The sequence below is a fragment of the Vespula vulgaris genome, chromosome 5 (genome assembly GCF_905475345.1).
Source record: "Vespula vulgaris chromosome 5, iyVesVulg1.1, whole genome shotgun sequence".
Lineage (NCBI taxonomy): Eukaryota > Metazoa > Arthropoda > Insecta > Hymenoptera > Vespidae > Vespula > Vespula vulgaris.
The window spans coordinates 7402361-7420966 of NC_066590.1; the positions used below are offsets into that span (position 1 = coordinate 7402361).

The 18606-nt window shown below is 34.7% G+C and overlaps 1 protein-coding gene across 2 annotated transcripts in view; it reads left to right on the top strand.

Annotated features, from left to right (window-relative positions):
• Positions 1-18606, top strand: part of LOC127064086 (protein eva-1) — a 237577-nt gene that overhangs the window by 13917 nt on the left and 205054 nt on the right. For both annotated transcript variants that reach the window (XM_050994628.1, XM_050994632.1), the window contains exon 2: positions 7521-7766. The gene's annotated coding sequence lies outside the window, so the exon portion shown is untranslated. The remainder of the gene's footprint in view (positions 1-7520; positions 7767-18606) is intronic.

Below are 18606 nucleotides of genomic sequence, written 5' to 3' on the forward strand. Positions count from 1 at the left end.
GCATTACGGACAATGGAGTAATTATCGTTTAAATTTCAGCAGACTATCATCGTAATCCTTCCCGTTTTCCAAAGTCTTCGTCTCGTTCGAGCGGAAAATTCGGTTGAACGCTTGTATCTATTTCTCTCTCACACACATACAGACACACACTTTTTCATGGCTATTTTACATCGGGATTATGGTTATTACTAACTCACGATTTATCGAAGCATTAAATAAAAATTTGTTAATTCGTGAAAATTATTTCATTGTTAAACGTCTCAGATATATTTTTTGATCCATCCGTCCATCTCTCTCTCTCTCTCTCTCTCTCTCTCTCTCTCTCTCTCTTTCTTTTTATTTATCATTCCATGTTATTTCTTTATTCTTTTTACGAATCTGCACGAGATCGTTTCGATTTTATGAAGCTCCTTTATCTTTCATATATTTTCTAATCTTAGTATCGAAATTTTATAGTACTCGTGGACTATGGAATATCATATCCGCTTGTATCCCGGTACGTCATTGAATTTTCCTAGAAAGCTTCTACTACTAGTATTAATATGTCCTTCTCCTAGCCGGTAATACGTGCCGTAGTACTATTAGAGCTCATTCGAGACCATAACGCTGGTCGTTCTCTTCGAAGCACGAAGATGAGATTGTCACGTTCGATTTCCCTGGTTATTTTCTCGTTCGATGAGAACTAAGTATCTTTACGGATATCTCTTCTTTGTTGTAGGGTCGTACTTCGATATGAACTCTCTCTCTACCTCTCTCTCTCTCTCTCTCTCTCTCTCTGTCTTTTTTGCTTAGCTCTATCGTGGATATAAAGGTTATGAAGACTATGAAAATACTTTTTTATGAGTTTCTCTATGTTTTATATAGTATATTCAAAAAAGGAGAAAAAAGGAACATAGAAAAAGAAAAATAATTTAAAAAAAATATGCGAAATCGTTTGAAAGCTGCGTCAAAGCTCTTCGTAAAGGATATCTATTCGTGATTTTAATCTCATTCCTCCTCATTCTTATTACTAGGTAATAAAGTCTTGCGGTGGCGTAGAAACGAGAGATATAAAAGTAAGGAGAAAACGAAGAATAAAGGGAACAAAATGAGGGAGAGAGAGAGAGAGAGAGACAAAGAGAAAGAGAAAAAGGGTGACCGAGAAAGAAAGGAAAAGAAGAGTTTTTCATAAAGAGAGCCAAATGCATATTTGAAAGCTATAATGTTCTTTTCCTCTTTTATGAAATTCGCTGAATTTTGGATCGGCATATTCCAACAACATTCGAAGAATTCATTTCTACGATATATATAGTTGATGGAATCGTTGATGATTATTAGACGAATCGTAAGATCAAAGGGTAATCCCATTGAATTTAATTCTTTTTATATCATCGTTTTGACTTCTCCACGTCGGAATAATTTTAATATTGAAGCTGATTATTACGCGGAAATTGTATTATAATGGATATTTCATCGTTAAATATTCTTTTAATTATTTACACCTATAATTACGACCTCTCTGTTAATTATCTGTTTTCATGTATTTCAAGTTCGATAACAATGAGAATCCATTTATGGGAATATTTGCTTTGTGTTTTATAAAAATCGATGATAATTCCGGATATGTTTCTATCACACACACACACACGCACACATACTCTCTCTCTCTCTCTCTCTCTATAGTTTTGTTTCTTTGTGAAATTTTACTTGTCTTTTTTCTTTTTTTCTATTTTTTTCTCTTGTATCTTCTAGTTCGATGATCGGCTTTTCTCGAAATCGTGAACGCTCTTAGTCTATCCTTTCACGAGCGGTTGCCATGAGCATCGATTTCATTCATCTAGGCACGAGGCTGTTCAATTAATTCGACAGACGCTAGGACGTTCTTCGGTATCCAAGCGAACATACCCTGTAAATATTTATGAAAGTCCTGTAACAATTTGTAATCCACTTGCCCGACTCCGTCGCACTTTCCATCGAAGAACTTTTGCTCGGCTTTGACTGGATGGAACCTTCAATAAGAGTGACTGAGAGAGATAGAGAAAGAAAGAGAGAGAAAACGAGAGAAAGAGAGAGAGAAAGAGAGAGATAAACGAACAGAGCTGATGCATAATTTATCGTACTCGGAACAAGAAGGTGTTTCAAGGCTCGAACTCTCTGGTATCGTACGATGAAAATCGTCAAATAAAAACTTTATTCGTAATCGTATACGCTCGCATGAGAATGATTATCATCTATCCCGAATGAAATAGGTAAAACATTATTTAAAGAAACCAATATCGGAGTAATCCTTACAAATAGACACGATATATTTGCTCGTTCTAAAAGTATTTAAATCGGTGTCATTTATTGATAGTTTATTATATCATTTTTAAATGAAACAAATTGAATCCTTCTAGATAGGAATAAAGGATATTTATTAAGCGCCGATTTATTTAATATCGAAGGACATTTATTAATCGATTTATTTTGAAGAATAATTGTTCGAGTGAGTTCTTTTTTTTTTCGAATGTCCGATAAAATTTCATCGACGTTTTGCTAGATACTTTACGATCGATCACGGAGGTATTAATTTTATATATCGTGTGTGTGTGTGTGTGTATGTGTATATATATAAGTTGAAAATATTTTGGACGTTTCTTTTGACTTTAATTTGATCGACATGGCAACGACATAACCCGTTCATTTCCTTTTCTATCAAAATCCAGGAGTCGTTCGTTTCCGCGTTTACTCGTTGGAATGCATATGCATGTGTTAGTTCGAATAAAAAAAAAAAAAAAAAGGAAAAAAGGGGGAAAAAAAAGAAAAAAAATGGGAAAAAAAAAGAAAAAGGATAGGAAAAACAACAACAACAATAACAACAACAATCAAACAAAAAAAAGCAAGCAGAAAAACGAAAAAAATGCAGTTGCATTTTCGGCTCACGTCGACGAAAGAGATCCGTTGATCGCGATTTTGAAAAAAACGGGAACGTCCATTGTACGGATTTTTTGTTCGTCGTTGGTCTTTTCAACTCGTTCACGATTTATCAACCATTAGAAAAAGTATACTGGTGAAATCGTAAACGTGCGATGATATTCGATATTACGATACGATGACGACACGACCAAACGAAAACAAGGACGACGAAAATTTCAAGCGAATATTAATGGAGAAATATAGTAACTAATTTGCAAACGAATCGACTAATACGTGTTAGTCAGTCAATAACTTTTCGATGCACCGTATAAACCTTGTATTTCGCCTTAACCGCGTTTCTATATTTGCATAGTACACATACGTACGAACGTATGCATACACGCGCATATCAACGTGTTGGTACACAGATAGTACTCGAGCTAACTCGAGTATCACGTACTGTTTACAGAATCTTCTCGACTCCCAAAGGGAGAAGAAAACGCATTGAAAAGAAACGTAGTGAAACACTTATTTCCGCGAAAGAAAAAGTAAAAAGTACATTTCTATTTAGAGTGATATATATATACATGTATGTATGTATATATGTATATGTAATACAACATACATCGAAGATTTCTATCCAAAAATCATTGAAAACGAATCTAACGCATGGAGATTGATATGCATCTACATGCATGAGAGAAAAGCTTCATGTGCGTCCACGACGACTCGGAGAAATCTTATTTTTTCGTTTTATTCACAAAAGAATGAGAGAGAAAGAGAAAGAGAGCGAGAGCATTGGACTTTTATCAGAATCAAAGGTCGGATGCTTTTACACTTTTCTTTTCGTATGCGCGACGTTCGACGGCGGATTTATACGGGGAGAAAGGTCTACGTGCCTTCAATGCATTCTTCGCGTGTGTGATCGCAGATAAGCGAGAGCTACCGTGCTTGAAATAGGTTCGCTTTTCGAATATTAATAGGAATCGATATTTATGCGTGTACGTTTTAAGATCGATCTCTCTCTCTCTCTCTCTCTTTATGTATATATATATATATACTTGCAATACAAATCGAGATGATTTTCAAACACGGTAGGATGGTATTTAAAAGCAGAATTCTCATAGGAGATAATTAATACCTTTTCTTTTATTTTTTTCTTTTTTTCTTTTTCTTTTTACGAACACGTGCATTGAAAAGCCTTTTATTTATTTATTTATTTATTTATTATTTGTTTTTTTTTTCATAATCTGATTACTACATTTCCGGGAATAAAAGAATTTTCATCGAGAGGAATATTCTAATAAGAGCTGTCTATGCAGATATATTAAAACAATACATACGTTTGTATAGACCTGATGATTTTAATGAAGTCGTATGAAAGATACAAAGAATACATAAATACATATACGACGTATAAATGGAGACCCATAAAAACGTCGAACGTACGTGAAGCTTAATAGATTGGATAAATTGTTTCGAAAGGATGTTATATATGTGTATATTTATCGTTTGTCTAAAAACGTTTCGAAATTGGATTAATACAAAAGAGAAATGTTAAGCTGGCGATTGCAGGTGTTCTATATAGTCTTCAATCATTTGAGTACAATGCATAGAATGCTTATACAACCATGTGAAACTATCAGAAAAGTCTTTGAGATGTTATTCAACTGAACAGTGTATCACAATGGTTTGAATGTCGATTATCGCGTTGATTCTTCATATGAATTTTTATTTTGAAGAATAAGAGAGTCATCCGGCATCAAATTGGATGAATATGAAGAGTGGTTGAAAACTGGTACTTATTTTTTCGTTAAAGACCACTATAATTGCAGCGGCATGAGCGGATGCATTGTCGTGTAGGAAGAAGAAATTCAAGATTGAGTTAAACAATATCCTAAAAAAGAACGTTTCTAATAGTTTCGCATGATTGTATGAGCATTCCATGCATTGTATTCAAGTGAGAGAAGACTACGTAAAACACTTGAACCATTGAAACCACCATCTTAATGTTTTTCTATTTTTCATTACTCTAGTCTTGGAATTTTTTGAACAGATAGTGTATACATAGTCGGTAAAGTAGATAGATATATAGATATATATTTCTAAGATAGATATATACATATATGTTTACCTACCCTATCGACAATTCACCTTACTTGTAAATTTCTCTTTACGACAGACAAATAAGTCTCGTTAGAGCTTCGAAAGTATCTATCTTCTACGTTCTTGTTATCGTAATGACCGAATGATGATCTCGCAGATGATGATATCTCCAATCGAAAATAATAAAAAACTTATTTTCTTTTGCCTTTAAGCTAAACTCGTTGCTTCGATAATGAGAGAAAATAGAAAGGAAGAGAGACAGACAAAGAGACACAGAGAGAAAGAAAAACAGAGAGACAGAGAAAAAGAGAGAGAGAGAGAGAGAGAGAGAGAGAGAGAGAAAAGAAAAGGATGATATAAATCAAGGCGATGAAATTTATCGGCTTGGCGTATCCCGCGGAAATCGAGAGCGACGCATTAGCCCCGTTGGCCCTGTTCGTGAGATATCGACGTAGCTCACCGTAGCTGGTACTCAAGCGTGAAATTGAGTCCTACAATAGCGTACTTTCGCGGCCTGGGAGCAGCTTTTTTTCTGTCGTTCGCCTCTCTTACCCTCTTTTACCGGCGTCCCTCGTTCGGCACCCATCTCGCATCATTTCTCAATCGACACGACGAACTGAGTCGAAGAAGACTGAGTCGCCTTACGAAAGTACTAACCTCTACGTTTCTTTTTCTGCGATTTCGTTGGACCCATATATTTCCCTTCTTTTCCTCTCCCTCTTTCTCTCTTTCCTTCTTTCTCCGTTCTTTCTTTTCTTCCTTTTTCTTTTTCTTGTTTTCCTTCTTTTTCCTTTCTTTTCTCTCTCCCCTTACTTTTTCATTTCATTCTTCTTTCATTCTTACATAGGTATAAAGAGTAGAAAAAAACAAGGAGAGAAATCGAACTGATGTGGTTTGCAATGCGGAGAAAATTACGGGTGTAATTGGCTCTTGGTAATTGCGTCCGTCGAATGCACGTTTGAAAGTCGATTAAACGTGTTAAAGGGCATACGTTCCTCTCTCTTCTCTCTCTCTCTCTCTCTTGTTCTCTCTCTTTCTCTTTTGTTCAGCGATAAGCGATTTTCGATCGAACGAAAAGCGAGGAATTATCCGTGAAAGAAGAAAACAGGTCGGGGTTGTTTGTCCCAGGAAGTGGTAGTAAAGAAACTCGCCAGTAAATCGACGTCACCGCGAACAAAACGGTTACGGCTAAGGTCCTCTTGAGAGAAAGCGAGAGAGAGAGAGAGAGAGAGAGAAAGAGAGAAGAAACTAATTACAACGACGAACGTTCGTACGATCTGAAAAGAGATATAGACCTAAAGAAGGATATCTATATATATATGTATATGTGTATGCGTGTATATATATAGATGTATGAAAGAGAGAGAGAGAGAGAGAGAGGACGATAAATTCACATTGATGACGACGCTTAGAAAAATCAGGATGATACAGGCCGTCCCAAGGTTGTAGTCCACCGTAAATCGTCGTGAGCTCTTGGTAGTGCGCCCGCGCGCGCACAAGCTGACCAGATTTATCGGTGCCTCCGGTAGGGCAGATAAGGAGAAATTAATTTCCCGTAGACGCCAATTTTTCAAGTGACTGTGTGTCGACCGAAATGTTCCCTTAATAATACCCTTTCTTTCTCTCGCTCTCTCTGTTTTTTTTTCTTTTCTTTTTTCTTTTTTTCTTAATCTCATCGATTGTTTCTTATAGGTTTTATATATATTTATTTCTATGACGTTTTAAAGTGTGTCAAGGGGATATTTCTTAAAGCGTAATTATGTATTCATGTCGTTTACGTTTGATAATTAACGCCGAACACGTTTTAATTTAATCAAACGAATTGAAAATATTTGCTAATTGTAACGTATACAGATATGCATCTTGATGTTAATATAAATTCAATAGGTACATGTGATAATATATCGAATTTGCGAAAGATCATTGGTAAATTAATGATATAAATATTTGTAATGCGAAACCCCAAACTGATCTGGGTTTATTTGCTTTCGGGTTGAATAATTTAGGGTTGTTTTACATAGTGATAGGTATCAATTAATCGTTTTTAATGGGACGCAACCGGATGAAACGCGAGATTAAAACGTATCGATTGTATACGCGAGTAGTGGAAAGTAAGCATTTTTCATTGGAGGACTTTCGATCGAGGATCGTTGGAATTGTTGTTAAGAAGAGGAGTCGAGGTATAATATCGCCGGATAAAAGAGCGTCGATGTTATAAGAACGGAAAATGTGCAATTGACGTTTATATCCTCGGAGCCAGCAGGAGAAATTGAATCCCTTGCGAGAGCGATAAAGCACGCCATTAAGCAGTCCGTGTCGTATCTCTCGAAGAGTGCTGATGTTAATTAACGATATACGAATCTCATTCGTGCGATTTATACGTTCGATAATAATAACAACGACGATGACGATAAAAGAAACAACAATAGGAACGACAACAACAACGACAACAACAACAACACAACAACAATAATAAAAACAAACAAACAAACAACTTTATCGCGAAGTACTTTAAAATAAACTCTCGTTTACATTTTTAGGATAAGGAGAGGAAGATATCGGGGATGCTGTACGACCTTGGAAAGCGAAATATCCTCTAAGGACAAAGCGTTTTCTTCCTCCCGACAAACAACAGTGGGCTTTTATACGGCGACTTTGAGAAACTGCAACGCTCGTTGCATGCACAGCTTGGTTGTATCTCCGGACTACTACTCGATCTCTTACTTCCACGCAAATTTATCTTCCAGTATATTACGGTGGTTAGAGGGAGAACCTTGTGAATTATGGTAATCACGAATTTTACTTCTCGAATCACTTTTTCATATCGACCTTCCTGTCTTCTTTCTCTTTCTTTCTTTCTTTTTATTACCTTTGTTTTTTTTTTTTTTTTAATTTTTTTATCGACCTTCATAACAGAAAAAAAGATTGATATCTAGGCGTTGAACCGTTTGTTATCTAGTTAAGTTCAGTTTTGGCTCATTTTGTTCTATCGGAGTGACGCGACTATAGCAATAGTAGTAGTAGTAGTAGTAGTAGTAGTAGTAGAGTTTCTATAGGATATTTCATCGAGAATTCGTATGGCAACTGGGACACTCGTTTTCACGACAAGGTATCCCGCTGAATCTGACTTGCGTTTGGTAATAAATCGTAGGATTTTCTTGTACGTGAAACGTAGATCTATCCTTTTAAGCGCGTCGCGCGTCTCGATCGAGAAAAGGGATACGTTATTTACGGGTGATTGGCAAAAGTGTCGTCCGTTCTTGGATTTCGCGAAATACGTAGCTACATACTCTATGTACGTGCGTACCCAACATTCCGAGAGTTTCCGAGCAATATCGCTTGCGCATTCACCCTCCTCCTTCATCCCCCTTATCCTCTCTTCTCTCTCCTCTCCTTCTTCTCTCCCCTCCCTTCCATCATCCCCCTTCTTTTACCCATGTCAAGAATTCGTTCGTATAGAAATTCACAAATTCTTTTCTAAGCTTCTCGACAATTTTTTATTTTATTTTTTCTCTTTTTTTTATTTTTTATTTTTTAATCTATTTTTTACAGATATATGTATATATATATATATTCTCTTTTTACCTTTTATTTTTAGAAGCCTTCGAAATAAGGACGATTTTATCGAACGTACTTAGCAAGTAGATAATTTAAAAAAAAAAGGAAAGAAAAGAAAGGAAGAAAAAGAAATTCGTTCGATTGAGGTTAAAGATGATAGTTATTGATCGTGATGGTGCGATAGGCAGAGAGAGAGAAAGAGAGAGAAGAAAAAAGAAAATATCGAGAAACGTTCTTTTAGCTACTTATAACAATTATCTTTAATATGGTACTTTCGACAGATCTCGTGCGAACGTAAGGAAAATTCTCGAGATCGATTGAAGCGTCGGAACGTGAGCGGCTTATAAATAAAACCTCGAAGAGCCTCATGATTTTCCGGAAAAAGAGAATGGATACTTTCGTGCGACCTCTGCTCCGACAGGATGCGCTTTTCGAATGCATACGTAAAGGTACCTTCTGAATTTCAAAGTAGCCAAATTTTACTCTTCTTTTATTCTTTGTCTCTTTCTCTTTTTCTTTTTATCTCTATCTATCTCCGTCTATCTCTCTATATCTCTACCTCTATCTATCTTTTTCTTTCTCCGCAAATCACTCGCATTCTCATAAGATAGTTTCACGTTTCTCTCGTCAAAGGGATATATAAAAGTAGAAGGAATCTTTGCCGTTTCATATCGCTAGTTGTATATTGAAACGAGATTTTATATGTGCAAGTGTAACGCATTCTTTTCAATAGATAGGTATTCCATTCGAAATTAATCTTTCGGAAATATGCAATCGTCCAAATAAATTCTTATCGTCCGTAGATTATTATATTTCCGGGTCGTGGTTATATTACTTTCAGTAGATTTATTAATTTGTTAAGTAATTTTAAGCTCGATTCGATTAAACAAAAGGAAAAAAATATATATATATAAAAATTATTAAATATGTTAAAAAGAAGAAACATTTCATTGATATTAATTTACTAGAGTTTTAACGTTAAAAGTTTCTCTTTCTTATGTTTGATTTTCTTTTTCATTTTCTTCTTCTTCTTCTTCTTCTTCTTCTTCTTCTCCGATTAATTTGACAAATACTTTTCCATCTACACTTTCATACTTTTTTCTACTTTTCGATCGACTAAATAGGAACGACGTCTAGACTATCGTAGACGTAGCTCATTTAGTCTCGTTTCTACTTGCTCGGTTTTCAATCACTGACGATTACTGGACGTTCTCCTTGTCCACCCTAATCTCGCTTACGATTCAACTCGAATCATTCCATTAATCGCTACCATCTCGGTAAAAAAGACAAAGAAAAAGAGACGAAGCTAGGAATTAATCCCTAGGAGGATGCGTCTGAACGTCCAAGACTTTTCTACTTTCTTTCTTTCCTTCCTTCCTTCCTTCTTTCTTTCTTTCTTTCCTTCTTTCTTTCTTTCTTATTTTCTTTCTATCTTTCTTCGGAGGTTCTCTTCGTGTCGGCTTGATCTCTGCTATTATCTCAGTCTTTCTTTCTTTCCTTTCTCACGATCTCTCTCCTCTTTGCTATTATAACGGAAATCATCCAGAATTTATATTGCTTCGGTATCCAGAAAGAGAGAAAGAGAGAGAAAGAAAGGAGATGAAAAAGACGAGGACTCCTTGCGACCTTTATACTCATTTGAATCTTAAATTCGAATATGAATCATTTAAGTTTGAAATATTGAAACGGTCGAAAGGAATTCCTTATATATTTCTCCTTGGAGGATCGGTCAGAGAGAAATAGAGAAAAAAAGAGAGAAAATTTGGTTGCACAACCCTCTCTCTCTCTCTCTTTCTCTTTCTCTGTGTATGTTTTTTACTTTCTACTTTACTTCCCCCATGATTACAAGTTACCACGTTGGCCTCGATTTCATTTCGAACGCAAATTCCTGTTGAATTTGCGTTTATAAATATTTGACGATATTTTCCTTTAGGAAAAGAAAAAGAAGGAGAAAAACGTTGTCCCGTTTACGTTTACGTTACTAAGTTTATTATCAAACAAGTAGTAAAAAGCTACGTCCAAGTCGTCTAAAAAATAATGATCGATTAAAAAATAAATAGTTTACAACATCGATCTCATTGTTTTTCTTTCTATTTTAGATTTGGAATTAACAAATATAGATTTCGTCGTAATTAAAACGACTTTATTAATATTCTCGATGATAATTAAATACCGTGATTCCATTCTCGTATAATTAATTGTACGAATATCATTCGCTCCGATTATATTTGTCCCTCGCGACGATTTCATATTACGTTTATGAACATTTATTCGTTCTCTCTTTCTCTCTCTCTTTCTCTCTCTATCTCTATGTATATATATATATATATATATATATATATATATATTCTATACGAAAAAAATAAGGTACTTATAAAATAATATCAAAACGTAACGTCGAATATCTAAAAATTCACTCTCCTTTTCGATATATATTACTAAAGAGAAAGAGAAGGATGATCGGTGGGTGGGTGAATGAGTGGGTGGGTGGAATGAGGAAATCGTGGGAGAGATAATTGCTGCTCGTCTTCAGAGATAAATGCCAGTGTTAGAAGATAACGAATGGACTTCGATCAAGTGAGAAATTACCGAAAGGCGATCTCACTCGAATCCTCGTCGTCCTTGTCGTCCTCGTCGTCGTCATCGTCCTCGTTTATTCGTTCAATCGGATTGGTCGATCGATAGATTTCGAATTGCAACCGCATAGAAACCACTAGGAACGTCCGAAATCATGACGGTTACGACTAAGTGAACATAAACGTGGAAAGAAAAAGATAGAAAATCCGATGCAGTTTCGAAAGGAAAATCATCCTACTCTTTCCGAAGTCCTCTCACCATAGTTATAGAAGCAACTATCCGACCTTCCTCCCTTTCCTCCTCCTCCTTCTCCTTCTCCTCCTTCTCCTCTTTCGTAAAATCGTCTCCTTCTCGGTTCTCGTCTCTTCGTTCTCAACGTTGTCGTAACACCGACACGGTGGTCGCCATAAACGAGATCGTTACACGAAATTAAGCCATCGAAACGAGCCACTCTACCAATCCCTAGAAGCCTTATTCCATTTTCCTTGAATCTCGACTACTCGTAGAACCACCCCACCTATACGTTGTCCCTCTGCGATATTCGCATAAAAAGAGAGAGAGAGAGAGAGAAAGGATGCTTTGTCCTTTGCAGATACTTTTTTATCGAATATCTCGAACATTTTCAACAAAGATTTTTTTCAATCGCGTATATATATATATATATATCCTCATAATGGAAGACGAGTAAGGAGTATAAATAAAATGACATCTTTATACGATTCGATAAAATTATTGTTAAAGTATCGTTGGAAGAATACAAGCTTTTCCTTTAGTTTTTTTTTTTTTTTCATTTCTCTTTCTTCTTTTTCTTTTTTATTAATCTCGAGAAATTTTTACCCTCTCGAATCGTACCAACGAGTTTGAAATTAGCTTAAGTACGGTAAACTTTAGAACGGAAGGAGTATTTACTCTTTTCATACACGACGATAAAAGGATAAAGTGGATACCGTTAAACTCTTGACGTTATACTCACCGGTGATTAGGTCAAGGAGTTTACTTCTTTCATCATAAGAGATACTAAGTCGTTCTAGAATTTATTCTTGCTATAATGAATCGCTTCTTTGGTGTATCTACCTGTCTTTATCTCTTTCTTTTTCTCTTTCTCTTTCTCTTTCTTTCTTTCTTTCTCTTTCACACGTTGTAGCTTAAACACAAAAGATCTTTTGTCGAGATTATTAGATAAATGTAACGATCGTGAACGACGGATTTACAGCAAACTTTTATGCACAATATCGGATTTTGGAAGTAATGTGTATAATACAAAACTAATTATGAATTTATCGATCTTTATACCTTTACACCTGTGTGCATAATACGTATGATAGAGGTAATTTAACGAGTGCATCTGTTTCAAGGTTAATTCGAATCAAATATGTAAAAAACAAAATTATCGTTCCTTCAAATTCCAATTTCGAGATACATCCATTCCATTAAACATTAATTCGTATAGTTGCAAAATTGACATCGATCCAATTAACAAAGGATATACTTCGTATTCTTCGTTATGTCACCTATAGCTAATCCACGTGTTGATTTCTGTATACTCAGATCCGTATATACCGTCAACCTATTAATAACTCATCGTAGTTTGAATTTCGTTTGTTCAATTTAATACTACACGAGGTAGCTAATTGAACGCACGTCATGGATCACTATTTTAATAATCTTTGATTCGCTTGTCAATAATCATTCATGATACATGTTTTGATGTAGCATTAATTCAATACGCGATAATTACGTTATACGTATATATACGTTTATATACACTTCACTAGTTTCTCATTTTATTTTTTGTTACTAAAAGTTACAAGCAAATTGATCGGTTAATTTATATTAGAATTATTAATATTCGTTGGAATAGCAGATAACGTACATCCTCTGTAAATTAATTTCAAAATAAGTCGTCGAAGCTACGGAAAGATTAATCATCCGTATTAATCCTTTTAAAAAGCAAAAACGAAAAAAAAAAAGAAAGGATGCCAAGTACGCTCGATTTTATCCATTCGATACCGATATTCGTCGATTTAAAATCCATTGATTATATCGATCTTAACCTTTCGTTCTTTTTTTTCTTTTTTTTTTATCTCCGATTAATCCTAGCGTTAAATAAGCATGAATACGGAAGGTAGTTTTGAACTCGAATAACAAATAACAACAGAGCGACTACGAGATTCATTCGCATCGATAAGCGTTCATTTCATTTCATAGAACCGATCTAATTTAGTGTAACACTCGGGCTCTAATTAGCGCCTCGACGTTTCTCGTATTTTCATGGGGCCGATGGAAACGATTCATTCCATCGATTTTCAATGCTTTTACGAATTATACGAGCGGACTCGTTCGGTAGAAAAAGAGATTAGGTTGTCTGTATGCCTCTACATGTCTGGCAGTTCAACGGATTCGTATAAATACACGATTTTACGTCGATTTACGTTCACGGTGAGCTACGATGAACCATATTCGAATAGTGTCTCTCTTCTCTCTCTCTCTCTCTCTCTCTCTCTCTCTCTCTCTATCATCCCCCTCCTTTCCACCCTCTCTGACTCCCCAACGAATGTGTCTTTGGCCGTAAGTTTTCATGCAGTTTGTCAATCCATGTGTCGCGTAGCACTCGTAACGTGACTCGAACCGTATCACTAAAAATATGTAGGTCGAATTTATACGAGAGCGTCGACATTTACGAGTAACGATGTCGTTGGATCTTCCTTTTTTTTTTCTTTCTTTTTTCTTTTTTTATTTATTTATTTATTTTTTTTTTTTAATAACCACGCGCACGAATCATATCATACGTGAAAGATTTCTCTACGAGTACAGTGGAGATCTTCGTGTTTTGCTAAAATAAAAATTGGTTACGCGTTGAAATTCGCGCAATGTCATCAGAGAAAATTCTATGAATGGTCCTGTTCGTTGCATTCGATGACATATACATATGTATATGTGTGTGTGTGTTTGTGCGTGGGTGTTTTTGTTTTTTTTAAACAAAATAGATATACACAAAGCATTGTTCTACATCAGTTATAATCTTCCGTCAGCAAAATGTGTGCTTGAAAAGATTTTTCAAAATATTGAAAATTACACTTTGACATGATGACATTTGCGTTTTTTTTATAAAACCAACAATTATTGTACGTGTGTGTATATGTTTCTGTATATACATACATATATATATGTATATGTATGTATGTATGCATTGTTGCAAATATTTTTAGTGATTTAGTGATATATATTTTTATTAATAACTTGCAGCTGTTGATTTAATTTTTATCATTTTAGAAAAAAAATGTTGAAAAAAAGCGATCGCATTAACTTGACACGAAACGATTTCACATAAAGATACAAATACAATGGAGTTTCGTAAGAAAGAAAGAAAGAAAGAAAGAAAGATAGATAGAAAAAAAAGAAGAAAAAAAGGGAGAAAAGAAAGTTATGATCGAAGGTTCGCGAATTAGCGGGACTATTTTCGTGGATATTGGATTAGGTCGTTCGAGACTAAAAAAGTTTGAACAAATGGTGGCGGAATGTTAGGTAGAGGGGAAAAAGAAAAAAAAAAGAGGAAAAAAGAGGGAAAAAAGAGGGAAAAAAGAGAAGCTAGAAATGGATCTAATATCGGAAACCTTTTTACCCTTCTCTTTGGTTGCACCTTTTATCGGTTTTCCTTAGAACGAGACAGGTTTCTGAGTTTGCATGAGAGGGGCAATGAATCTTTTCGTGGCCTTAATCTTAACCACGGTGGAAAGAGCATAGTATGGTTCGTACATAAAGGATCATAAAGAAAAATCGTTTCTACCAAATGTTCATACACTAGCCATTGAATAATATTGCGTATGTTATTATCGCGAAATATCATATCGTTCGATCGCGTTATATCATATCTTAACATTCGAAAGTTACGAAAATTATTCATCGAATTATGATTGAAATAGAAAAAAAAAGAAAAGGAAAAAGAAAAAGAAATAATTTTCAAACGTTATCCATATATCATTCCAAAACGTCGATTATATTATTCATTACGATATAGTATAAAATACATCGCACATTTATACAACAGACTTAACTATCGCGTGTAACTTAGCAGAAAATTTGACATGCAAATGATACGAAAGGGACGAGAGAGATATCTCAGGTAGAAAAGTCTCTGGAGAAAAAGAAAGATAATAAAAGAAAATTCATTATCCTATTTCCTTCTTGTTAATGAAATAGCATATTTTCTAATGCACTATTTTTTCTTTTTCTTTTTCTTTTTCTTTTTTACCAGAGAGATTAAAAATGCATCAAACGATAAGATAAATCTATGTAGTACGAAGACGATGGAATGATTAAGTACGACGTAATTTTATTCGATTTAATCACGAATATTTCAATGTTCCATGTCGCGAATACAACCCGGTATATATAATATACATAGTGAGTCCTCGAATAGTTGAGGAAAAAAAAGAAGTTTAGGTAAATTCGTGGGGGAAACGAGTGGTGAGATTCCCTAGCGGTGGGTGTTAACCGTAAACGGATATTCGCGTTTGCGCTAACGGTGTGCATTGTTTGCGGATAGCACGATACGTCAACAAAAAGCACAATGACAGACCATTTGCAACTGGCGTCCGTAGTGTTGCGGGTGAAATAAATTGCATTGTAATTAATGAAGCGGCCCGCCCGTAACGTGTGCCACTATCCGTTCGTTCGTTCGTTTCTCTCACTTTTCTCTTCGAATAGCACCTTTTGCTCTTGGAATTTGTCCGAGTAGAATTGTAGCAATGTCGCTTATAGATCTCGTATGGTACTTGTTCCTTCTTTCATGGTATTTTTTATCTAATATTTTACGACACATTAGCAAAACGTTTCAAATTAGAAAATCATTAAAATTTATATTGGATTATATCGTTGCAATTACACGAATTGTTACAATTATAATATATTTAATTGTGTCATTAAATATATATTCAATTGTAATGATTATATGAAATATATATTAAATATAATTATTTTTTAAATCGAGAAAAAGAAATCCGTGGCGGTAATGAGAAAGCTGGCGGATAATGGGAAAATAAGAAAATATCGTGTTCCTTGGAAATTCGTGTTTCTTTGAAAATTTTCGAATAAATCATTTGCTCTTTTTACTCGACACGATCTTTCCGCCCGACAGAAACGTCGATGATATGTATATATATATATATATATATATATATATATATATATATAAATCTGTGTGTGTATGTATGTATGTGAAGGATAAAAGAAGAAAACAAAAACAAGGAAAAGGATGGGAGAGAAAAATGTAAGCCCTAATGGTTTCGTAATTCGAAGACATTCCTTCAATGACTTTTTTTTTACCGAGTAGACGGAAATGTGTTAGATAAAGAAGGGAAGAAGAGAGAGAGAGAGAGAGAGAGAGAGAGGGGGTAGGAGTTTGAAATGAAAAAGCGTAGAGAAAAAGAAGAGAAGGAAGAGAGATTTTCTAATCGAAGAAAAGGACACTTGGTAAAGAGAGAGAGAGAGAGAGAGAGAGAAAAAGAGGGAGAGGGAAGAAGAGGGAGGGAGAGTGAAAGCGAGAGAGGGAGAGAGAGAGAGAGAGAGGGAGGGAGAAAAATATATATCAATAGTGATGCCGAAGAAGAGAAGAGCAGACGTGTGTTGTTGTTCGACGAATAAATATCATTCCTTTAGCAAGTTTAGGGGTCGCGTCGAGGTCGAAGACGCAATTAGACATCTGGAAAGAGAAGATTAAAAATATTTTAACGAAGGATATTCGTGAGTAGAGACGCATATCGTAGTCATCATTAGTTACGTTAGTCGTAGGAATTTTGTCGATTTCGTCGAATAAGAAATTTTTCTTTTTATTAATCTTGAATATATTTAATATCAATATTCGTCGTTGTTTAATATCAGGTAGTTAATTAATATAAATATATCACGTAATTAATTAATATAAAGATAAGCAGATACTCGGAGACATTTAAAAGATTTTTGAGTTTCGTAATTAAATTATAGTAAGGTTAAAAAGTAGATAAAAATTCAGATGGCACGTAAAAGAGTGGAGAGTCGAGTGGAACTTGTTGAGATTACTTTGGTCGTTTAGAATTATCTTTAGAATGGCACGTATAATAACGTCTTTTAATAGTTAATAGTTCGTCGTATTATTCGATTAAATGATTGTTATTAACTAGATGTAAATGTGTACCAAAGTAAAATGAGATCGTATGTAGGATACATCGTTTTGTTGCGTTTATAATTAATCATTTTACTTCGCATATATGTACGTATGTATGTATATATATATTTCTCTCTCTCTCTCTCTCTCTCTCTCTCTCTCTCTCTCTCTCTCTCTCTCTGTCTCTCTCTCGGTCGTATTGTACACGAATATAAATTAATTTACTCGGGTTTTATCCTTCGTTCGGACAAAGAATCTCCAATGTGATTCAACGTGAATACCAACGCTAAATACGTTCTATATAATTCATAATTCTCTATGAAAATTTGATGTAACGAAATAACTTTGATATCGTAGCTGAAATAGGCGACATAGTAGAGATCGGTGATGAAATATCAGCTTCGATGAGAGATCCAATCGGAAAAGAAAATTCTGTTCTGTGAAAATGAAGGGTAGTAGAAATGGATGGATGTATTCTAGCGCTTACAGCGTTATCATAAATCGTGGCCTGTGTCAGTTACATTAGAGAGCTTGAAAGATATTTGGAGGATAGCGTGTCATGATAGGAAAAGAGAACAAAAAATTACATTTTCGTTAAATGACAAATAGAAAAATGTCTCGATCGATTGACAAATCCATCTTCTTTATTATCAACTATTATTATTAGCATTTTAATTATTACAAATACATATTATTTTCTATATAACAATTTTCACGTAGTATCATTTCTCGCGTTATTTGATTTCTTTTTTTTTTTCTTTTTTTTTTATAATATAAAATACATAACAAGATGATTAATTAGAAATATGTAACTCGAAAATTTACATTTCTCCTTAATATAACATATTAAGTATAAAATGAATAACGTTTTGACATATTATACTTAGTTGATCATATCTCGTCTTAGATAACGAAAGAGACACTTCTAGAATTCTAACGAAAGATCTACTCTTTATTGTGAAGTAAGAGAGAACAGAGATAAGAGGGTAAGATAGACAAGAATACTCGTACATGTAAGAACTACTTCCCTTTTACTGAGTAGTACAGCAGCTTACATTTTATTCTTCCTTCGTCAGCCGTTCATTACCGCTGAAAAAGAGGAAAGCTTTTCGTTACTTTTCAGCAAGGAGCTTAAAAAGTGGCTGCACTTCTCAAAGTGAAATTTTCTCTTACTCTCTCTTTCTCTATCTGTCTCTTTTTATCTTTTTATCTCTCTCTCTCTCTCTCTCTCTCTCTCTCTCTCTCTCTCTCTCTCTCTCTCTCTCTGTCTATTCCTCTTCTCTAAGAATAATGTAAATTGTTATTGTAAAATTACTCGCTCGTTACTTCGTCTTCGGTCTCCTTGCAGT